The sequence below is a fragment of the Cygnus olor genome, chromosome 5 (assembly GCF_009769625.2).
Source record: "Cygnus olor isolate bCygOlo1 chromosome 5, bCygOlo1.pri.v2, whole genome shotgun sequence".
Taxonomy (NCBI): Eukaryota; Metazoa; Chordata; class Aves; order Anseriformes; family Anatidae; genus Cygnus; species Cygnus olor.
In genome coordinates, this window is record NC_049173.1 from 51,453,928 (window position 1) to 51,479,230 (window position 25,303).

At 36.8% G+C, this 25,303-nt stretch overlaps 1 protein-coding gene across 5 annotated transcripts in view; it reads right to left on the reverse strand.

Annotated features, from left to right (window-relative positions):
• Window positions 1–25,303, reverse strand: part of LRRC4C (leucine rich repeat containing 4C) — a 300,531-nt gene that overhangs the window by 78,631 nt on the left and 196,597 nt on the right. For 4 of the 5 annotated variants that reach the window (XM_040558647.1, XM_040558648.1, XM_040558650.1 and 1 more), the window contains 2 exons: window positions 19,983–20,065; window positions 18,726–18,864 (listed from right to left, as the gene is read on the reverse strand). The gene's annotated coding sequence lies outside the window, so the exon portion shown is untranslated. Of the gene's footprint in view, window positions 1–11,129; window positions 12,990–18,725; window positions 18,865–19,982; window positions 20,066–24,988; window positions 25,001–25,303 lie in introns of those variants that run through there. The other variant, XM_040558651.1, reaches the window with a different exon arrangement.

The following is a 25,303-nucleotide window of genomic DNA, read 5'->3' on the forward strand; positions in this document are numbered from 1 at the left end:
CTTGAAATCAAGGGAAGAATAGTTACAAATATGAGAAAACAGCTCACTGAGACTGCATACAATTGTAACCTAAATCACCAAAAGCTAATACGCTGGTAGATGCAGGGTCAAGCTGACTTCATTCTTTCCTCTTCTCAGTTGTTCTATCAATGCAGGTACACACATTAACAAAAGAAGCAAACGAGAAAAAAAAAGTCCAAAAAATTAGTTATTTTATGAAGACCAAAAAATATATTTCTAGACTAAAATGCTTCAGTGCCATTCACAGCAAGATAAAAATACTAACAGAATAATGTTTACTGGCCTATAAGCAGAGAGAAATGGGGAGAAAGATAAAACAATGTTGACACCTCTATATTTAGTCCGTCTCAACCTTGGAAAAAAGGGTTCAGCTTCTTCCTGAAAGGGAAATGAGCCTTGCATTAAGACCAGCTGTCTCAGATGTTCCTACCTGGATTGATATCCAGAAGCCTGAACTAGAGAGCAGCTTTGAGCAACAGACATTGTGGCTGTCTTTAATTTAGGTGTTGAGCTCCCGTGTCACCTTAAACAAATGGACTTCTTCAGGCTGGAGGCCCAGGTTGCTGAAGAGCCAGTGTTTCAGAGATGTAACAACCAAAGCCTGCAAATCTCTCCACTATTCTTCAATTCACCAAGGGAAATATGAAGGAAGTAGAAGTTTGATTACAACCATAACCTAGTGGATGGGCTATTGAATAAAATGGTAAATACACATGGTATTTGTTCACCCTCAGCACAGTCTTCAAAACGAGTCTCTAAAAAAAAATTTCAGATCTAACAAATTAACAAATTTCAAAAGGCATTTTTTTCTTCAACTAACCTGATAAAATTGTGAAGTACCGAGGTTAAGTCAGACTACTGCCATAAAGAAATGGTTCACCCAAAAACTTCTTGGGCCTTCTGCTAGCAATCTCAGCAGAGGGTGAATAATGGCATAAGTAGTGAAATCCTTTGGGATCTTCTGTACCTACTGCAAGGTATACATGCTTGTTGATGACAGGATTGGAAGCCTGTTTATGAATGCCCAGGCTGCATTCCTTCTATGTGCAAAATCATAGGCATAGGTACAGGGACCTCAGAAACAGCTAGTCTGCCTTCATAAATACCACAGCACAGCAAACTCAGTAATACATACTTCATTACAACACTTTTCCACAAAGACAACCAATTTATGTACATGGAATCCAAGAGATGGTGAAAACGGGACTTCTCCAAGCAGCTTTTAAAATAGTGAATTACATTCACCATTAAAAATCTATCTTATTTTCTAATCTGAATGTCTGAGACCACAGCTTCCAGCTATTGCTTCCTATTATTACATTTGCTATATTAGAAAACTTTGAAACATCTACAACCTTTTCCTTTATCACTAAGCATTTTTGTGTCTCTTCTTTCAACATAATTTTAAAAATGCTTAAAAACTGAAATATACACACAATTCATGTTTTCCTGCTGAAATCATTATTCTATTTCTCTGCTTATTTATCAAATGGTACAAAGTAGTCTTTTTTAACACAGGATCACTCTGGGAACTCACACAGAATTTTTTGTCTTTTATGAGCTCAAATACTTCTCAGAATTTCTTTTACAGATGAATGTCCCTCATTCATCTGTATTTGTCTTTCTTGTACATAACATTTTGTATCCATATCACTCTGCATACCTGTCATTTACCATGTTGTTAATACTTACTGTTACAAGGAAAAACTTCTCAATCCACGTGATTTATATCATATCACTTCTCAAAGCTGTTTACCGATTAAATAATGTTATTAGCCATCAGTCATTGTTGGTTCATGATCAGCAAAACAACAGATAAACCACAATACTAAATGCTTAAAAATGATAATAAACCCCTAAAAAACTTTTAAACACCCCTATATAGTTAAATCCCTCAAATAATACCACACAGATACTCTCATAGGCCATGTGGGTTACAAGCATATCCCCACTTCAGAGCACACAGGCTCCCCTGCTTGCTCATTCCTCCTCTTGAGATATGGGTGGTCCAGCTCTGTGTGGTCCCGTCCCACTTTCTGCTATCTACTAATGCACTTGCTGGGGAGAAAACGCTAATGGTTCACCCAAGCATTTGCAAAGTGTGGTTATCTGCTTGTGGCCCCGTTCTGTTCAGCACTCCACTCACTGGATGCTGGCTCGTTGTAATAAACAGTGCAGAAGCACCTAGGCCAGATCTAGCCAAGATCACGATGACACGGGAGCTACTTTCCGCAGCGTCGAACCAGTTTCTTGTTCTGTTTCTCTCACCTGCTCAGCCACTCACCCCTACGAAGTTTCATGCTTCTTTTACACATATTTCCAAGCTGATTCCTTTGTTTAAAGTTTTGTTTATAACAATTCTTCTCTTTAGCATTATTAGTATGGGGAAATGCCCTCTCAGTTAGTGTATCTCATTCACTTGGTTTACCCTCACATTCCCATCCTAACAGCTGTTCTTATCCAAGCCATTTGGCCAGCTGTGGGCCCTACACTTACATTAAGTGCAATTTTCTGTCAGTGATGTTAAGTGTAATTTTCTGTCAATGATCTGTCTAGATCATTGATACAAGTATTGTAAGAGTTACAAACCCTGTAGAATATATTAAAATATTTTTCCCCATGATACTTATTTCTAATATCTGACCAGTCCTTCCAAGCTACTTAATAAGTATCCTATGCAGTCCAAACTTTTAACTTTACTATATATTCACAATAACTTCTATCTATGAACCTTGCAGTGTCATCAAAGAGTCACATTGTTTGCTTGATAGATTTTTATTTTTTTTGAACATAAGGCCATACTATTGCCATCAAACATTTCTCTTGCTTTAATTCTCCACCAGCTGAATCCTGTGTTACATTTTCTGTTATTTTGCCTAAAATTTATGCAAGACAAACTATTAAATGATTACCAAGGTCTCTGCACTTATGTCATTGGAATATTGTCTAGAGACATACTCTGGAATAATCTTCAGAAAAAAAAAATATAACAGGACTGTTGATTTTAAAATATTTACCTTTAATAAATAATTTCCAACTTCTTTTCAGTTGCCTTTCTTTTCAGGGTAAGAATTTTTAATCATGATTTTTCCAGATGGAAATTTTAATTGAATAATTCTCTCATTTCTGCATCACTACTGCCAATAACTCTTCATAAGATGTCTGCAATTAATGCAGCACTAAGAACAGCAATAGAGCAATATCTCATTTCTAAGTATATTTCAGCCTACCATCCAACCTCACCACTTCTTTCCTATCAAGATTTTTTTGGATTTCTTTAGTAAATTATCTTATTAGCTATATTCACTTTAAAACTTATTATTTATATGGGTTGTTGTCTGCTTTTTTCCCCTTCTTCTTTCTTTTCTCTCTACTATATACCAGTTTGCTTTGATATTGGTTTAATTGTTAATTTTTGGCTTTGTTTTCCCTTGTATCAAAGACAGACTCATAGTCAAACATGAACTCTTTTATGATTTGGGTTTTTCTCTGGCAAAACAATACATTCCTAGAAACAATCCAGTTTTTAGTCACAGATGTCTGTTTAAATGTTCTCTCCAATCTATTTTCCAATATTTTCCTCAGGTTTAGAAGACAAGTCCTTCTGAAGCACCATTACTGGCTGCATTTTATCTTTCGTCTAGTATAGGCAACCATCAACTTCATCTTTCTTTGCCACAATAAAAGATTATATAGGTGATGCCTTAAATTAGGCACAATGCTTTTTGTGATAGGAAATTATTATCTATAGCTCTCTGCAGCTCTTAATGACATTTTACTACAGCTCTACGAGATTTACATACATACTCCCAAAACTGAAATTCCCCATAAAAGAAGACAATTATTTTCTCCACAAGTTATAGAAAGGTAATTAAGGACTAAGTCATCTTCTGCTATGGCTTGATTCAGCAGTCTTTAACAAATACCTCCAGGCCTTTACTTAATGTATATTTCTCAGTTTTCAGGGCCAGACTACGCAGTGAAATGTACATTACAGAAAGAGGGATATCAATACAGTCACTGAAGGTGAGGCTTTTCAACCTTTTTCCAGTTCAAAAGAGAAATCCATTATGGTTTTAATTCCCTGCATCATATACAGTAAAAATTCACATGGGCGTTAAATGCAATAAAACTCTTATTGAAGAGAGACTGTGCACTGCATATGAGCAACCTGAAAGGCTAACAGGGTCATCATCCTTCCCCTTTAGTAGATTTGCCATCAACAACCCTAATAAAAATGAACCTCGTTCCTTTAAATGATGGAACAAATATAAAAGCTTGCCTCTGGAAAAATAATATATAACCATTTGTAGAAGAACCTGCCTCTCCAATAAGGGCTCACAAATACAGTACTGGCAGAGAAAATTCTTGTAAAACCAAACAGCTAAGTAAAAAACCCGTAGCACAACATGTATGCCCCTTGGCAAAGAAGCTCATGGAATTTAATATATTTTTGCACACTTCATTTGAAACCTGCATGCATTGAGGGAGCAAAAGCTATGATTCCTTAAGTTAACCCTTTTCTACCCTTGCACATCCCTTTTCTGTAGCTTTTAAAGGTGAACTCTTCTTTTTTTGTTGTTGTTGTTATACTTATTAGAATGTGTCACGATATTTAGTTATTGATATGAATACGTAATGAAGAGAGTTTACACCAACACCAAATTCTCCTGGTAATAAGTGACTAAGAATTCAGCCCTAGAATATGACACTTTGCAAAATATAAAAAATCTGTGTTTTTTTTTTTTTCTTTTTAATATAACTGGAAGTTTTGCTATGGCAGTAACAGGGACTAGATTATTTAATTAATCCATCAATCATTACATTCTCACCTAGAATGTCATCAGGGGCTACAAGGGAAATCTGGAACAATGTAAAATTTAGACAGAGTTTATGGCATATCAATTCAAAATGGCATTCAGATCACCTTTTTATGCCTATGAATATAAATCCTTGCCCTATCGTTTCCTTATGAAACTGAAACAGGTTTTATACTTCATTTAGGGGAAAAAGCAAACAAACAAAAAAAACGGAGGAGGATCAGTCCTGCTGCAGTCACTACTAAGGCTCCAATTTAGATTAGTTGGAACAGAACTGCATTTATCTTTGCATAAGGACAAACGTGAGGAGAAAGAAATGTAAAATGTATGAAACTGTTTGCATGGAAGGGTTACTATAAAACAGACTAAATTCTACATGTTGTAGTGTTGCACTAGAACAGAAAAATATGCATTAGCAAATAAAAATTAAAACATTATTCTTAACTCATTCTCCACAAGACAGAATTCCCTCACAAAAAGGGGAGATTATCATTCCAGCCTTTTCCACCTTCCCACTAATAGTTGGTTTTGGAAATTAAAAGGGAAGTAAAATGTTGGTCTATAGTTAATGAAGGCCCAATAATGCCAAAATTTTCATCCTAAACTCCTTACGTCAAATTCCAATCAAGACAGTGGAATCTTTTGGCCTTCAGTAATTTGATGTGTGAGCAGAAGCAAAATGAATGGTAAGTGAGGTGATTATCTCCATCCCCATCACACTTGGCCACCCTTTTCGTCATCTTAAAGATGCTGAGGAAAATTCAAGGTACATTAAAAGAATTGGTGCCTACTTAAGGTCTTAAAGCAGTCCTTTGCTTAAGGCAAAGAAAACCTGCAAGAAAACTGCCCGGAAACCTGCAATGTTACCAGTTATGTTATGCTCACCCCATCGATAAACAACAGCCTCTTTATGTTCTTGTTTTTATTTCCTACGTAATACGTCACATGAGTGAAGAGGTTACTGACATGAAAGTGAAGAAATATTTGTAGGCAGAAATAAAACATGCTGGAGATACAAACTACATTATTAGTTTTTTTTTAAATTACCAACACTGGCTTTTGGGATTTGGTCTGGCCCTTAAAAGTATCATTCTCGTATGTATAGTGAAGAAAAAGCACCAACTCCTAGGCTTCTAGGACGTCAGTTCATATTATACTGTCCACACAAACATGAAGGGAAACCACATCCATATTTCTGAGGGTTATTTTAATGCACAGGGACTGTATGGATCCCACAGCTGCCAAATAAAAACCAAAAAAGCAAATGAAGATCCCTTCAAACACAAATGACCTATCTAAATACCCAGAATCGGTGCTGGGTTTGCAGACAAAAACTCATTCATTTATTTATTTTGCTGCAATACTCCTAAAGTAAGCTTTAAGTAGTTGCATGTGAAACCTCATTGCTGGAGAATTTTTTTTTCTTCTTCTTCTTTGATTTGGGGTTGGTTTGTTTCCCTTTTTAATTCTGCTGGTTTTCTTGTTACATTGCACCCCCACAGTCCTGACATAACAAGTACAAGCTCTGCAGCAAATACTAGGGAAGACTTTATTCTGTGGTCTGATACTGCCTCTCTCCCTTTCACAAGCAGCAAGGGTAAATCTTGTTCCAGCATTGTGAAAACAGAATTTCAAGAGTTCTTAGAGTGGTGCGAGTATTTCAATTTACAGAAGCTCTGGTATATACCTGCAATGCATTTTAATCTGCCCAAGGAATAGATTCAGTCCTGGCAAGTTCACTGTTGTTTCTAATTGTCAGCGACTGCTACACTTCACTTGCCTGCAGCTATCAAATTAACATATCACCACTACACAAAATATTGCAATGTGCTCAATGTCCTAACAACAAGAGCCTCACACTTCATTTCCATCCAACAATTTTCTCCTAATTGGGTTTTCAACATATTAGCAAATGACATGGAACGGACATAAGTGGACAGATAATACAGCTCTCAAAGTCCTTTTGCTATTCTTGTGCAAAGTTCTGCAGAGATCCCCCTGGTTGTTGAGTAGATCCAGAGAGAGAAACAGAGAAAGAGAGCGAAAGAGAAGAGAGAGGGAAGAAAAGCTCAACTCCAGAAGTGGAAAACACGTAACTTGTGCCCTGAGATATTGCTATGGCAACATTTAAACAATGAACAGAAAGCCCTGCAGGATTCTGCTCCCGCTTCCTTGGATACCAAATGTAGATCCTGATTCTCTTTTATTGTGTGCATGCACAAGCGTCTGATTTTTGCATTTTCTTCTAACAGACAGCAACATATCCAGACCCCATACCAGGAACTAGGCTTTAATTCATTTCCATGTATTGCAGCTTGTGCGTCGCAATTAAAACATACCACTAGCACACCCATTGCTCCTCTTCCTTCCCTATTTCTATCCCACAAGAGAAGAAACAACTGTGATAGAAAAGCTGAATAACAGGTACCTTTATTTTCTATATAGCATCATTAAACAAACCACTCCAAAATGTTACAAGTAAAACCCCCGTGTCTTCTGCTGTTACAGGGAGCGATTACCGGAAGTGGAGGCAGGATCAGCTCCTTGCCCACGTTCTGGAACTGGAGAGCACTGCAAGGCTACCTTCCAGGTCCCCATGACTGCTGCTAGTACTAAATCCTCCTTATCTGGGTTGTCCTGGAGAGGCAGCACTTTATAACTGAAGGAGACTTGTTTTTTATTACGATTTTCATAGGGCAGCTGGCAAGGGGACAGATGGAGATGCAGAAGGAAGGCCCCTGCTAATAGTAGCTCAAAGTCCAGCCAGCTTGACTATTTCAGAAATAATTTAGTGGGTACTAATTGCGTTTCTTCAGCCATTTCCCTCCCAGACTGCAAGCAGCACTAACTCTAACACCCATTTCTCTCTCCTCATTCCCTCACTAGCAATCATAAAGAAAGAGATTTCTCCAAGCTGAAGTGAAGGCATAGCGGCACAGATGAGATGGAGGCTCTTGCACACTGCTACTGTGCACAGTGCACTCCTTTAGAGAATACATTGACACTTCATTCTTGGATATTTTGTCTTGCAATTTTTCACCAAACATGCTAAAAGCCTGTCCTGAGTACTGTGCAAAATCTTCCTGTCTCATATTGTCACAGCTAGAGTCTTTGTGTGGAATGGGATCCAGCTTTTAAGGTCACAGACAAATCATTTTAGAGTCTGTATGCAGGAAGCCATGGCAACATCTTGGAAATCCCTTTCTTTTCCTCCAGTCCCACACAATTGCTTGTATTGGTTCATGCCTAGAGCATTCTTTTTTGGGTTTTGCCCAGTTTGAAAGTTCATTTTTCACTCAGTGCTATCAGGCTGAGAGCTATTGTGATAGAAAAATTGCTGCTCCAGCAAACTGAGCATGTTCCTATTCTCAGTAATTGAAAATCATTCCCTACCTGTGAAAAGACATGGACCAGCTACCCCTTTGCAGTACTAAGCTGCAGTTGCCAAGAACACTTTACATTTGAGATCCATGATCTCTGACCTTCTGGAGAACAACTACAGCAAATGGAGCAGGGTTCTCTAAAACAGCTGTCTCTTTCCTTCTGTACAAGCATTTGGTGCCTAAATATACACATAATGGTACAGCACTAACTTTATAGACCAATGCCTGAAGGGATTGTCCATGTTTTGGAGAGGAGACAGCCTGCAGGATCAGCACAAGCTGCTGAATGATACACCTGTACTCAGGAACATGCAAAGGAAGTAGCAGAGACAACCAGTTCTTGCCTCTGTTTGAGGAGATTTGATGCTCCTCATTTAGCTGGATGTTTCTATTGACACTTTTGGCGATGTGTTTTATGACCAGCCCTTTGGGCTCTGGATAAGCCCCAACACAAATGCTTAGAAATGCTATACTCATTCCCATTATGAGACAGAATGAGTTAAACTCTGGGTTGTTCCATGTGTCTTTTGGCTACGGTATTAAGTGAATGATTCACTGAAGTGTGAAACTGTTGCCTCTTTAGAAGCAGACACGCATCCCTAGCTTTTTAATGTTGACATGGTTTGCCTATTTCAGCCCATACTGGTGGCTAAATTTTCCCAGTGCTTCCTTATCACATCAAGAAAATCCTCCTGCTAGTTATTGTACAAAATGAATGAGGCACCTATGGCGGTTTCTATTGTCAAAAAAACAGAGTTGCTCTATCAGATTTTCTGTTTATGTGTTCACTTGACAGCAATCCAGGGAAAAGCTTGGAGATGCCTTTTCCTTAGCCAGCTTCTTTTTCCTTCAGTAATTACTGAGCAGCAGCTTAACATAAATTTAGCTGCTCTATTACTGCAACTGCTGATGTAAGTGTAGCACAGACTTATAATAATACATGAAGGAATGGAGAACAGAGTTTTGCACATACTTTCAGATGCTGACAAACTTATTACCCATGTAGTGTCCCACCACAAAACACGTGTCCAGAGAAATAAATGAGGCTAAAGCACTTCATACTAAACTGATTTAGCTATACTGAGAAAGATGGCAGTAATTGGAACTGGAAGGAACAGTTTCTGCTGTGCCTGCTTCCTTCTTTTCATACATACAACAGCACAAAGGGTCTGATTCATACGCGTGGCCAAACAAAAACTCCCAGAGATTTCCTTAGGAGCAGAACTGGACCCTAAATCTTAATCCTTTACAAGTAGAAAAGGCTTAAGAGGCATGACCTCCAAACAGAAGCACATGGGACACATTTGAGAAGCCGAAGGTCTCATTTCCGTTACGCCAAAAGATTCAGGACATTTACATGAAGTAACAGCGGTGATGTGTAAGAAATGTAGAAAGAAAAAAAAAAAAGGAAGAAAAAGAGAAAAAGGAAGTTAATATTTATTTATGTATTTATCCAGGCAAGTTGGACCTCTTGTTTGTGTTGATTCACACAGGAAGCTTGTGAAGAGGGCAACATTGCCAGAAAAAAAAATGGCAAAATCAAGATCTGGCTCAACCAACATCTCCCCCATTCCTGCCTTCTTTGCCCTCCTCCAGAATATTCCAGCTAGAGAAAAGTAAAATGACTGGCAAAGCTAGCTCTGCACCTTGTCTGCTAAAAATTATCCATATCTGTTCAGTGGTTCATTTAACTATGAGTTTTCCTCTCTTTCTACACCAATTGTGGCCTAGTACTTTCAGCTGGAGCCTCTCCATATGCAGGCCAAGGTTGAGAAACGTAGAGGCAAGGGAGAAGAGAAGGGTAAAAGGAAGAAAATTCCCTATGTACAAGGTAAGCATCCATGCCATATGAGGGGACGGAGGTGGCATGCTTCCCCACATGAAAACAAGAACCTCTATTTTAAATATCATGTTATCCTGCCTTTATTTCACACTCCCACTTCTCCAGGAAGGGAGAGACATTTACTGGTCTGTTACACATCATTACTAATTTGTGAACCCCACCATCTACAAGCCACTTTTTATTATTTTCATTATCAACAGAATAACAAAAAGCCCCAAACACAACAGCATCCTCTCACTGCCTGCCAACCTAAGTAAATCTCCTTTCACTGCCATCAAAGTCCTAGGGGAGCCTGGAGGATTCATCACAAAATCACAAAGAATTTCCTAGGAGATCTGGAGGGCATGAGTGGCTAGTACAGCAGTTCTCTAAACTCCCCTTCAACAGAAGAATGCCCTCTCTCTGCCTGCTACTATTTGTTCTCAGAGTGTAAAACATTCCATTTCTCTCAGAGCTGCCTCCTCAAAACCCATCACCCCTTGCCCTACACAACCCCACTCCCACCAAAAGCCATCCTTCGTTTCCCTGCTTGCTTACAAAATTTTCCTGTTAATACACCATGTTGATCTGCAATGTCAGACTGGATGCCAGCATTGAAATCATAGCCTGTTTTAAACACTTAAAAAATTAAGAATAAAATTAAAAAAAATAAGTAAATAAACCTTCCCAGTACCTCCAATTCTATGTAAGTTGCATCTGGATTTTACAGATTGGGCAATCAGGCAGCACCCACCACTCACTGCAGGGGCTTTTTCAAAAGATTCCTTTGCTAGTGAACATTCACAAACGCCATAAAGCCACACAGGCAGGCATCTGCAACATCCTACCAAGGCTGGAGTTTTACTAACAGGAACATTTGAGCTACTGTGAGATTTCAGTTCTGTCCTCATTCTTCTCTCTTCCCTATGCACCCCCCTCCCACTCTCGCCGTTATCAAAATTAAATCAGATTCTTTATTCAGGTGGGGGAACAGACCAAAGGAAGATACATAAGGAAGAAAGAAGAGAAGCAATGGAGCACGTTTTCTTTCCCAAAATATAATAAAATGGAAAGTGTACTTACTATATCTTCAAAGACTATCCAGCTGGAAATCCGAGTGGTTATGAAAAAACAGGGTGGGGGAGGGGGCTTAAGAAAACTATTTCATTTCAGCAACCAAACCAAAATTAAAAACAAAAAAGGAAATAAAAAGATATCCAACTGCGATTTCCTGGCAATTTCAGTCCATACAGGTGCCAATCCAACCCAACACTGCTGAACTCTTCCCCTCCGGCAATTTTGCTTTCCTCTTCTCTGTCCTTTATTTTCTGTTGCGTTCAACTTTTCTGCTTAAAATTGCTGTAGTGGTAACGTTGATGCTTCCCTTCACTGGCAAAGAGGGGATTAAAAATAACAGGGAAAAAAAAAAAAATCCTTGCAGAGGATAAATGGTCCTTCTCCTTTATGAAACTTTTCATTCCACTGTGGATCCTTTGCCTACTTTCCTTTTCGTGAGGTTTTCTACCTCTCTGGCTTCTCTGCTCTCCATTGCTTACTAGTTGTTTTTTCTCTGGAGAGCAGAAAGAGCTGTATTTCTTTTTAAGCAGCCCTCCATCTGTATTCTTTTAATGCAATTTTGTTGTGACTGTTAAGATCCAGGTCTTGCCAGGCAATTTTCTTCTTCCCCCTTCTTTGCTGCACTATCAGTTATCCAATCCGTGTGTCTCCACATTAGAACAGGGATTCCCATTCTTCTTTTTCCCCTATCCCCCACACTCCTTTAAAAAAGAATCTCCTTATGCATTTAGATTTGTATTTGTGTATGTCAAAATAATAAACTTTTAGTGTCTCTCCCCCCTCTCCAAAGATCTGATTAGATTTCCAATCACAACCCAGTGCGCAATTGGATTTTTGATTTCAGCAAGAAGCCAGCAATCCACAGCATCAGCACCCTCTCCTTGCTTTAAACTCCACGTTATATCCTTTTGCCTTCCCTCCAACTCCGCTGCATTTTCATAATCTCACATTAAATGGAATGACGGAGGGAGGGAGTAGAGAAAAATTCAAGGTTCCCACCAGCTGTCAAGAATAAATCCATCCCCTTGTTATATTTTAAACACTCAGGACGGGTGTTTTTAACGCCCACTCTCCCCTTTGCCCCCCACACTACTCAAAATCTTTCTGATGTTAAAACTCCCCCGATGGGGCACAAAAGAAGCCTGGGGAGGCGTGATTTGTCCTCTTAGCTGTGAGTTTCACAAGCACCAGCTTCCCTTTGCTTTTCATTTCAGCTTCCTCTCCATCTTTTGTCCAGCAGCTATAAAGATCCAGCAGCACCAAGACGAATAAACTTCTGTTTCTTCTTTGAGAGAGATGGAAAGAGAGAGGGAGAAGGATAAAAGCTCTCCAGCCTCTGCCTCCCTTTTCCTCCCTTTCTCTGTTTCAGTGCAGCTCCGATCGCATTTGCAATCTCTGCCTGGTGTATTTCAGATCTACAAGTTGGATTTCCTTCTGCACAGCAGTGAGTTAGACTCCCATCGTCTTCCACATGCCAGTTATCTTCCCCCTTTTCTTCCTTCCTTCCTGTCTCCCTCCCTTCCAAGATGATACATTCCCAGGAGCGCGGCTGCTTCTTTCAGTTTTTAGTTTCATCCCTGAAACGCACAGCCCTTTGCACAGCCGAAACCTTTTCTCCCTCCCAGCTTGAATTCTTCCTGTGTGTGCATGTACGTACGCATCTATGTATATCCAGTTCCAGACAGCTGCTGTTGTTGCTGCCGGGAGTAGCTCCGCTTTTCTGTCGCCCTAGCTTTCTCTTACTCGCCACCTTTCAGTGGCACCCTAGGATTTGCAAATGTCCCGGGGCCAGTCTTTCTGGCTACACTCCTCCTTCTCCCCTCCCGTTCTCGCTCCCCCCTTCCCACCCTCCCCCCGTTTTCTCTGCTTGTGATCAGTAAAATACAATTACCCAATTACCTCCCATCATCTTAGCACTGATTGGTCAATTGCATTAACACTTGATGTCAGGGAAAGGGTATTGCAGCTGCTTTGACGTGGCACTGCTGCCACCTGGTTGACAGTCTGGGAACAAACTCCAAGTTACCTTAAGAAACCTTCAAGTCAGAAAGCAGTAATTGAAAAACGGGATCATCTTACGGAATGAAATGTCAAAACTAATTTTCTTAAAAGCCTGCTTGATTCTGACAGATCAACCAGTATGCACAGGTACCAGCCTAGCCACTGAAGGAGAGGGAATGGCAGTAAAATGAAATAAGGTATAAAGTTATCTTTGCAAAAGAAGTAGAGATCAACCACTATTCACAGGTACCGCCTAGCCACAGAGGCAGAGGAATGACAATAAAATGAAATGAGGTATAAAGTTATCTTTGCATAAAAAGTAACAGTGGAAATCATTTCTATGCAGAGACAATCAGTTTTCTAATTACAGAAATAAATGTGTGTTTAAAACCTGTATATATGTACCTAAAACTCCATTTTGGCAGATGTTCTAGGCCAAAAGCCCTATGAAGTGCCTCAAGGTTTCAGTGGGTTTAAGTAACAGCTCCAGTTAGCTGTTAAGTGGCAGGAACACAATGGTACAACACCTAGGCTCACATACCAAGTCTGCCACAGCTTGATTAGTATGACTTCTAACCAAGATTTTTGAGTTTTCTAAACTGAGTCACAGATTTGGGTTTGCAAGGTACTGGCACATTTGTTATGCGCTTACCAAGGTATGTTACATTTACTTATACTACTGTTTTTTTTTTTGTTTTTTTTTTTTTTTTTCCTTCTCCCCAGGGACTTAAATTCAAAAGAAATTTTACAGAAAACTTGGCATGTATAAAATTAGACATGCTACCCTCTGCAGGATCAAAGGAAACAGAATATGGATGATGTATGTGCCGGCATTTCTCTATTTCTCTCTCTCAAAATCAGAAAGAAATTATTTATAAATCTAACTCCTCCACACAACCCCCAAAAAAGAACTAGTCAGGAGCTTTCATGGTAATTATAGCAAACTTTATATATTAAGCAGAAATTATGAGTTATTCAATGCATACAATAATATAGCTAGCTCTTTGAGTTGTCTCTCAAGTAATTGAATTGTTTGGTATCCTTACTCAGTCTTCAATCTTTGTTTTATTTTCATGTATGCCAGTTTCACACCAAAATGAAATTTTAAGTTTTATGTCATATTATAAAGTTTTTGTGGAATTATAAAATCCATAAGCTAGCTGAATTCAGTCAAATAACACTTACTGAATCATTAACATTGACTTTCAGATTTATTCTACTGACTCAGTGGGCTTTCTGGTGAGAAAGTTCCTTGCGATATAAGTTAAGGAATTGGAACCAGGTCCTTAATCACTGTTAGACCATTTAGCGTCTGATATACTGAAATCAATGGCAAACACAAATTCCCTAGCATGGGTGAAAGACTAGCTGTGTAGTAATAATGAATAACCCAAACATAATGGTCTGTCAAGAACACTAAAAAAAGACTTCAGAAATTTTGGAGAAGGCTGTGAGTGTGATATGAGATGAAGTTGCTGACAAGTAACAATCTTTTTCTCAGCTGGTGAGCTTATTTTGTTCCTGTCTGATTCATTGATGCCGCTGGTGTATTTTGGGCCTACAAACTTTTTATGACTCTCTTTTTTTTTTACTACTTTAAATCAGGAAAAAAATAAAAAATAAAATTAAAAAAGTTGTTTCCTTTTCCCAGAAGGATAAAAACATCACAGCCTAATATATGTTTGCTCCACTATTTCTTTAAAAAGTGCCTGAACACTGCTAATGTTAAAGAACCTGTGAGTAAAATTGAAGGTTTCTATAACTGAATTAAACAAATATATGAGCATCAAAAACCAGAAGACATACAGCTTTTGGGGATCTAATCGGAATTCAAGACACAAGCATTTGCAACAGCTACACTATCTCTGTGGATACAAACTACTGTATCCACAAAAATCCTACAAAATATTTTATTTCTGCCAGAAATCTGCCCATTCTGCATTTTTATGTCATTCAAATGGCATCAAAATACGATTTCTAACATATGCCAGTACTTAAATAGCTGTACATATACATATATGAAGATAATATATTTACTGACATTAACATGACAAAATTAGCATCAAGACTGTAATATGCTGTAGGCTATGATACAATCTTCTCTCAAAGTTTATTATTTTAAATATACCAATTATGCTTTATCACCTAATAAACATAGAAAATAGAGTGATTAGCTTCTCAGAACATAATTTTAAAGCAATCTAATTTGCAATATTTATGAGATGACACTGCATGGTCTATGAAAAGCTAAACGTTATTTTACCAAACAAAATCCAAAATATAATTGTATTATCTGTTTTTCAAGCATGAGTGCCACCTATGTGTCAAACCTATTTAAAACAAATATTTAAACATTATCACAATAAGTCATTCACTAATCAAATGTTGGAAGGGTATCACTGGTAAGAGGCTGGAATGAAAGGCTGGACAGAAATGTTTGTGTGTGACTTTTTAACGTACTACACTGCATGTTCTTGCCTTCAAGTGTATTGTTTGTACATTGCCTTCAATCTTTTATTTTGCTGATTTTCTGGGCAAGAAAAACATCATATCAGTTCCCAGACCCATCCAACATGGGTGCCCCAACCATTGGGCACGCTCAGGTGGAAGGAGAGTGCTAAGAAGAGTGGCTGTTACCTGGTCTTCTCCTTGGGAGCTGCCCTGGCCACTATGGTACAAAATCCCAACCACACAGTGGAGGTCACTGGATCCTGGTTCTTTTTCTGGACTGAGATCATCATGAGTCAAAAGAGTGAACTATGAAAAAAAACTAAACACAGACTGGCCAGGGAACAACTTTTTTTTTTTTTTTTTTTCAGCTAATGGGGCAAGCTTGCCTGATCCTGAGTATGATGGTGAAAACAAATCTCAAATGTATCTACTGGCAAATGTTCGCACAATAAACATGGACAACAACCAGCTGTCATAACAATTCCTTACTGACAGGTGATGAAAGTTAAAGAACTGAACTTCTGTCTGTGATTAGCGCTGGAAGAGTCTAATGAAAAAGACTAGACACAGAATTGTCAGTCATTTGGTGTAGGAGAAACATGACTAAAGCCTAGGAAAAGCAAATTCTAACCTGTACATAAAAAGAAGATAAATCTTAAAATGGAATAAGAATAAACTAATTGTAAAGAAAAGAGTAAAACTAGACCATTTTGTTTATACAAAGTGAAAAGCAGGTTTCAAGTTGTTCTAAGCCAATGGCAGCCCTGCCTTCCTCTTAAATATGAAGAAATCATAAATGAAGCTGTGAAACATATTATTCTTTCTATTTATTAAACATTGCTGACAGGAAACTACTTGCATGCGGAGACAGTACTTGCATCTTCTTATAGCTTACTGCTTTCAAAGGAGAACATAAAATGCTGACAAACTTACTTTTGTCTGCAGGGATCTAGCTCACTAATTAATTTAGGGATTGAAGAGATGCTAAAAATATCAGACTATATAAAATATGTATCAGAAATAATGTCTCTGGGTGATTGACTTCTCTAATGTGACTGAAGCTCATGGTACATGTTTTCATGTATATGTGATGTCACTGATAACTGTTCAATTCTTTTAGTATGAAAAAATAACAACAGGTGCCTAACCATCAAAACTAGCAACTGACTATAATGCTTCCTCATTGATTAATTTTCACATATTTTTGTTCTAATGTTTACTGTTCTAGTTTTAAGTTTTAATTTATAGGTAATTTCTACTTGGTCACATACGTTTGGGAGAACTAAAAGAAAAGTTTATCCTTTCGGGAAGATCTGGGTAAAAGCACAGCACGTAGGAAGTTCAAGTGTTGTTTAATAAATCCATCTTTCTGTAATATCATAGCACCTATTATTTTTGTTAAAGATGAAGCTGAATGTTGTTTTTTGTTGTTTACATTTGAAAGGAACTATATTCTCAGATTTTTTGCATGTTCATTGTCCAGTTGGGTTAGCAGAACAAGTTTAGAATGGTTCTACAATTTGTCGTATTAAAAAGTAAAGTTAGGAACATCTTTGATGTCAACAATCTATAACTGAACGGCAACTTGCTTCAACACTGACTTTCTAGACTTTCCATTTTATGGATCTGAATTCAGTATTGTCAGTGTTTCCATTACAGCAGAGACAACCAATTCACCAAGTTGAGCATGAGTCAGCAGTGTGCCCTTGCTGCAAAGAAAGCTAATGGTATCCTGGGCTGCTTTAGGCAAAGTGCTGCCAGCAAGTCAAGGGAAGTGTTCCTTCCCTCCACTCAACAGTGCTGAGGCCATACCTAGAGTATTGTGTCCAGCTTTGGGCTGCCCAGTAAAAGAGAGACGAGGGCATGTCTTCTATGAGGAAAGGCTGAGAGGTCTGGATAAGAGAAGGCTCAAGGGGAATCTCATCAATGTATACATAAAGAGACAGACTCTCTTCAGTGGTGCATAAGAGAAAAGGCAATAGGCACAAATTGAAACATAGGATTTGTCTGAACATTAGGAAACACTCTTTCCTCTAAAACAGCCCTGAAAAAGTGGCTCAAATCGTGTCATTCCTATGGAACAAATTTAAGACAGAATTTGATTCTAGACAAATTCTCTCCTCTCCAGGACAGACTGTCACTGACATTAAACTGCTGAAATTCACTCCACAGGGAAGAATAATTTGTTTGATTTCAATGGAGTCTCTCTGGATTAATGGAGGTGTAAATGACAATTGAGCATGGTTGTTCATTGTATTTTCACACCCCATCTAATGCATTTTGGTTTAGAAAATGTCAACAGAATGGAGAAGGACAGATATCTTACTGTTAGTTTTAAATTGGATTTTTTAAGAATATAAAATTTAAGAATATAGACAACTAGAGTTGGACATGAATGATGCATCGCTTTGGAAATAATATCTTTACTGTGTGACACCATTTTTTTCTTCAGTGAATTATAAATAGCGAGACCATGATACTCTGACACAGAGATGAATGTATTGGACATCTTAATTTCTTCTACTGTGGAATTATCGTGACTGGAAAACAAAGTTTTCATTTATTGAAAATATAATCTCAACTACATATGCTTCATAGCTTTAATGAGAAACAACCTAGCAGCCATATTGCTCTGCCTCATCCTCATGTCTATAAATTCAAAGTGAAATTTAGATTTGGGGAAAAGTCCTTCAGAAAAGAAGAAATTTAGATTTGGGGAAAAGCCCTTCAGAAAAGAACTCTGAGCCAAGAAAAAACTAACATGGCAGATTTCTAAATTTTCATTGAAAAAAAAAAGTGGTAATGGCTTGCTTTAACCTTTCAAGATCCCAGATAAAGTTATACCTTTCAATAAAGTGGGGAGTAGAAAAAATGGTATATGCAAAGAGATTATTGACAGACATCACTGCCAAAAAAAAAAAAATACACAAACAACTCATTAGAAACTATAGTAGTTAAGAAGACAACTTTCCTTTTCAACATCTATTTTCAGATACTTATAACTTTCTAAATAACTTCCAACTAAATGTCTATCTAAATACAATTTTTATACATCAAAGTTCCGCTTAACTCTACTGTATTTTTCATATATTCTATTTTCCACATAACTACTGTGTAAATCATAGTGTATATAATAACCTATTTTCTTACCATCAATCCTTGGAGGACTGTGGCCACTGATGAGGACATCAAAAGAGTTATAGCCAGGGTTCACTGGGATTTTATTTCCAGAGTGCTTGCATGCTCTCAGGATAGATTATTTGATTTATCTGTACACCTCTTACCCTACCTGTAAAATGGAAAAAATACTTAATGAGCATGTTAAACAGCACGGACTCATTATTAAGAGGACTAGGGAGAGTATACAGTTTCACAGCTGGAGTGCATATGTGACACCTTACCAACATATGATGTGCACTATACCATGCAAACAAGTAGGAAAAAAATGAGGTAGCAGAGGGAAACAAAAAAACAAACACACACTTATCATTTTCTTCAGTACCCTAGAAATCTATACTTGATATTAAATAATTTAATTAAATAATTAAAGATCTATGAATGTGGTATGATATAAATGTACTTTGATAGACATTGACTCGGATGGATGAAAAAGTGAGAAAACAATTTAGGACCTATCAATGAATAAAGGCAGAAGTCACCATATTTACGCTCATAAGTGCTGTGAAACATGGAATAAGACCAACTTTCATCTTGAGCTTTCTGGATTTTCTCATCCAGATTCTCTCCCTGCTATCTCTGTATCCATATTAATTCCCAAGAAAAATGTACATTGTTTAAAGAACATACAAAGCCTGAATTATCTAATCATCCTTCAGTGTCATCTTGAAGAGGTAGATTAAAAACTGTAAAACAATAATGAGCCTCTTTGCATTCTTTTAGAATTTACTTGGCTACTGCCACTCTAGAACAAACCAATGGTCTAACTAGTCCACTGAAGTATTACTTCTATAGAGAATATATATTCCATAGTAAGTAGTTCCAGAACATTCATTTCATAAAGGAAAATAAGGGAAAGAATGAATTTGCACTTAAGCCATGGAAAAGTTACAAGGGAATATGTAAATCTATGTTTTGGAGGCAATAAGAGGAAACAGATTTAATACATATACATCTTTGCTTCCCTTAGGACAGGAGTCTAAGAAATTCTAAAAGAAAGTTGTGGCCAAGAATATTTCTCACTCTTTATTGACTGTATGTTAGAAATGATTATAAGATTTTAAGAAATCCTGTCAGTCATGATTGGTGAAAATGATGGTAAAAATATTGATTATTTAAAGTGTATATTTAATATTTTTTTCCATCAATGATACTTAAGACTCAGTTTTCCTATCATCTCTCCAAACATCTTTCCCAATGGATATGGTAGAGTTTTAAATTGGAACCTACCTTATTGAATCAGATCTGATCTTCAAAATCTAAGGAAGAACTTCTTCTGAAGGGCATTTCTGGTAATGAAGAGGATAAAAATCCTGCAAGGTACAAAACATTAATTTAAGAAGCTGTACATCATGATTATAGGATTGTTTTTTTAGGGGAAAAAAAAAAAGTAGTGATGCATAGGAGTCTGAATTTGGTTAAAACCTGTAAAAATTGCTTTCTTTTTACCTGCGTGTATGTACCCTCCATTTCTCTCTCTTTATGCTTTGTCACTAGTTTAGACTGAAACTGCATTTCCTAACAACCTTATCTGCTTTATACCCCATTATGAATGTAGGTGGAAATGATCTTCAACATGGTGAAAAAAATGCACAAACTATCATTCATTTAACAGACGAGAAGTGGTAGCGGCATCTAAGTTTACAGTACTATATTATAGGACAATAAGTTGGGGGATTACTAAGAAAACTGGAATAGTGGGCTGAAGTTTACAAAGTTTGAAAAAAATGTGTGCAAATATATTTGGTGAAACTCAGGAGGACAAGGGACAGGGGTTTTCATTAAAAAATATCTCTAGTGCATCTTTACCAAAAGCAGGCACAGCAATCTTTTTTTTATTTTTATTTTTATTTTTTTTTAATCCAACCTCTTTTAAAATGGGATCTCCAAAGTCAGGAGTCAGTTGAAATTAATCATGAGTTTTGGAAAACTCATTTGATAATTCTCTATGTGAAAGCATAGACCCAAAAGCGGGAATTAACCATCTGTGGTCCTAAAGAACATAAAGCATATTTTACTAGAATTGCTTTTCTAGGAGAGAAATTTAGAAGAGAAGAGAGATTTAGGTCCAAAGTACACATTTAATACAAACTCTCCCAAAAGCAAAGGTATAAAGCCGTTTTAATTTTGTATTAAAAATTTTCCCCAGATATAGCATAATTAAAGAAAAACTAATTTTAAAACAAAAATACTGACAATATCAAAGTATTCCTATTTTGATAATTTGTAGAACAAACTATTCCATGTTTTGCTTGTTTTTATTAATATTTGTTATTATTTTTTTTTTCTTATTACGACTCCTCTCTCTCTCCAACAGTTATTTCTTTCATTCAAAGGAAAATAAAACCAAAGATAAATAAATATCAATAAATAACTGGTTCCAAAGTGATTATTTTTATGCATGTATTTTCCTTTAATATTCCCTTAAGAATTCAAATCCTTATTAAGATGACAGGATTACATTGAAATAGATGATTCACTTTCTCCATGACTTCCCCAGATATAAGAAACAAGGATTGGTTTGTTTTTGCCACCTATACAGCTACATAAACATGTATGTACCCAAATACATATATAATGATACATTGTAAGGCTTAAATATTGTCATTGTTAAATTTTTGTTTCTTTTACAGTCCAAAACACTGCAGGAATAGATATTTTAATGAAATATTTTTTTCAAACACCTGTGACTTTTAAAATAAACAGAAATTTCTCATATATTTATTCTAAAATACTGTTGCCTGTGTTTATTACATAGCATATGCTTGTTAAATCCATAACGGAATACAATGGAATGAGAGGTAGATGCAGACTGGTCCTTGACCTTTTAAGTCTAAGATTTTCTGCCAGTTTCTAGGCAGTGTTATTGTTTCCATTAAATTGATGCTTTACATATAAGAACTCGAGCTTGCTAAAATTCACCAATATAAACTTCTCTTTTGCTAAAGTATAAAGGCCTAACAACATCAAAACAACACCAAAACTGAATCTATTCTACAAACAAAGCCTCTAGGATAGATTTTAAGAGGTATTCAGATGGGTAAACATGTGGATTGGAACATTTCGAGTTTACAGAGTTTGTTTAAATTCATTAATCACCTAAGTCTTGTATGTCTTCATCTTTAAAAGCTTTTCAAACGAGAACACCATTTGTTTGTCTGCCAATAACACGTGCTAAATGTGTAAAGTCCACGCATAACTTACACGACTAAGAAATACTTCTTACATGTAGTCAGTAGCATTTGTGTCAGCTTAATCATAACAAGATATTGGTGGCTATTCCATTTTTTTTTTTTTTCCCAAAGACTTCATTTCTATTTCTTACTTTCGTTGAACAGAAGAAAACCAAAAGCTTGTATGCTGTGTTATTTGGATGGAGGCTGAGTATGGCAGGATTATAAATCAGTCATTAATCCTGCTGGTCAATAAAACAAAACAAAAGCCTGTCATAGTGGCCGGGGCTGTTCCGTGCAGACTGAAAATATATTAATTAATATACTCACAGATTCAAATTTCCTCCCAGAATTTCTAAGACAGACAATATCTGAAATACCACCCCACTATCTTGCTGCAGAAAACTTCAAATACCATCTTATACATTGCTTCTTTAACAAACTGACTGATGTTTGCTCTGGGCTAGTTCTGTATTACACCCATGCCCACCTTTGGGATTTGATTCTGTAAAGCATTTAAATGAGATATTTTATAAGTCAATCATACTGATGAAGACCTGTATTCTGAGCTCTAGAATGGCAAGGATTTTTGCTTTGGTTAAATGAGAGCAAGTATATAAATATACCCCAGCCCTTTGTCACACAACAGTGTAGGAGTAGATGATTTTTTTAGGCAAGGTGCTAGAAGTGAGAAGGAAGCTCTAACTACTTGCAGTTATGACACATTATTATTCATTGCGTAGTGCATCAGTCAGACTGTCATAATGCACAGCAGGGAGCACGCACATTATTGATGCTGAACAGCACTGAGAGGGATTGCAGAGGCACAAGTCATTTTGAGGTAAAATCTCTGTCACAATCCAGGCACAGGGTTGCTGCTCATTGTGGAAATGATCTGGCAGCACAAGCTAGGGGATCATCAACTGAATCCCAACAACTAACAAAATTACAAATCAAGACATATTTGTAAAGGTTTCCTGAGAAGCAGTCGGAATTCAGTATGTAAAATATTCAGTTAATATTATTCAACCACATCTATTAGTCTTAGATAAAGTGATCTGAACAAATACCAGGTCAAATGTGCAAACAGTGAGTGGTCGGTACAACACTTTGCACTGAAGAAGAAGGTTAATAAGAGATGGCAGAAGCTGCAAGGTCAAAAGCAATGTAAGAGTAAAATTTAAAATCACCCAAGAAGAATACAAAGAAATAAGGCATTAAAGTAAGGAGGTCAGATACAGGCACCAGTTTTAAATACACAGACACAAAGAAAGAGACACAAAAAAGAAGAAGAGCCAATTAAACACATAAGGAAGCCTGAATTTCCTGAAGAAGAAAATTTCAAGTTACATGTATAAATAATTAAAAACAGCTTTCATATCTTTGAAAATTAGCCTATATGAACAAAGCTTTATATGTCTTTTTTCCATTAAAATTTGCCTCTTCAAGTATTTGCAGGAAATGAAATCGCAATAAGCAAATTCACTTTTCATTCCCCTGTCCTTTAGCCAGTTGCAATACTGTGATAACTTCTTCAATTTTTCTGCTTCTCTCTCTTTTTTCCCCCATATATGGCCACATTCTCTGTTTGGGTTTTTGTTTGTTTTATTGGTTGGTTGGTTGGCTTCTTTGTTTCTCTAAAATAATCTTCTAACTGGGAGTAAAGAATAAAAAAAATCTCAAAATGAGAGTTTAGCAGCAATTCAGACAAATAGTTCTCAAACATAATAATCAGGTCAGGAAGCATTATTGCAGTGCCATTGCAACCAGCACTGTGTGAGGCCTTCTTGCTTCTAGCAGCTGGTATCATTGCTTACAAATCTCATCTAGACTTCACTCATGCTAATATACTTTTAGAATACTGTGGATAACAGGATACAAAAGAAATTTTATTAAACACACTGTATTCTCCTTGTTAGAGTGACATTTAAGCAATAATGATTGAAGTGCACAGTATTCCTGGGAAACTAACTCACGGAGGAGCTAATGGTCATGACCCCCTATCAATAATATCAATTTGTAAGTAATCATATAATCATTTACGTTGGAAAACCTCTAAGAACATCTAGTCCAACCTTTAAGATATTATAGTATTATAAGATCAAAAAAATCTTCAAGTTTACTTCTTATAAATTAATAATTTATAAAACACAATATTCACGCCAAGGGAAAAAAAAAAGGCATTTCTGTTCAATCTTTTAAAATTTTAATAGGCAAAATACAATTATGCAAGTGGAATTCAACCAGCAGATTATCTTTTTCATCATTATACAAAAGACAGTGATATCAAGGGACCTGAACTAAACCTTCTAATTTCATTAGGAATGTTCTAAACAGCACAGAGCATGTCCCTCCTACTCTGACCATTTCCTACCTCACTGAACACTTTGAGAAAAGTAAGAGAACAAATTAGGACAATGATGCTGCTGGCAAAGGTGTTATGAGAAGGTCAGGATGAATATCAAATAGAAAACTAGAAAGCATTTATGCATTCATATTTTCATTAACAAATCAATTTCTTTCAGTAAACTCAGTATCATCCATGATTAATTTTTCTTTATATTCAGAATTATCATCCAACTATTCTTAGCAAAACTTGGTAAGAAAAAAAACAACAACAACAAAAAACAACTTTACACTTTTTTATAGAACAAACAAGCAAGTTAAAGACAAATAAATGAGAGAGAAATTATATTATTTCAGCGTGTCATGCTCTGTGTATAGCATTCTGGTTTATTCCTTTTTATTAGTCTTTAAAAAGGACAAATTAAATCATAGAATCATAATTTCAGTTGGAAGGGACCTCCAGGGGTCATCCAGTCCAGCCTCCTGCCTCAAACAGGCCCAGGTAGCTCAAGGTCATGTCCAGTGGAGACCTGAACCTACACGACCCCACAACCTCTCAGCAATCTATTCCATTATTAAAGCACCCTCAGAGCATTTTTCCACAGTTATTAATGCGAGGTATGGGAGCTAACAGTGAGCGAGGAATGAATTAGGTACTCCTTGGTGCTGAATCCACCATTGCAAAGCTGGTCCACAAATGCCTATTCAGTTTGGAACCTCGCACATGTCGGAGAAAAAAAAAACTATCAAGTGCACTAACCCATGTGACAGAAACATTTCATAAGGAAATAAATATTATATTTTAAAATGTGAATGAAAATATTAAATTGGCAAATCTAAATACAGAAAAGGAGGGATCGAGGAATTAAAAAAGAACAGAGAACATCTTTGTATATCCAGTCTCCCAGAAATATTAGCTAAGAGAAGTTATGGCCACTGTGCAATATCACTGACTGAGCATTGTGAGACGTCTGGTTACTTTCTTTTAGTTTTATTGATACCCTGCTGTTCCTTGTGATCCTCTGATGTCCT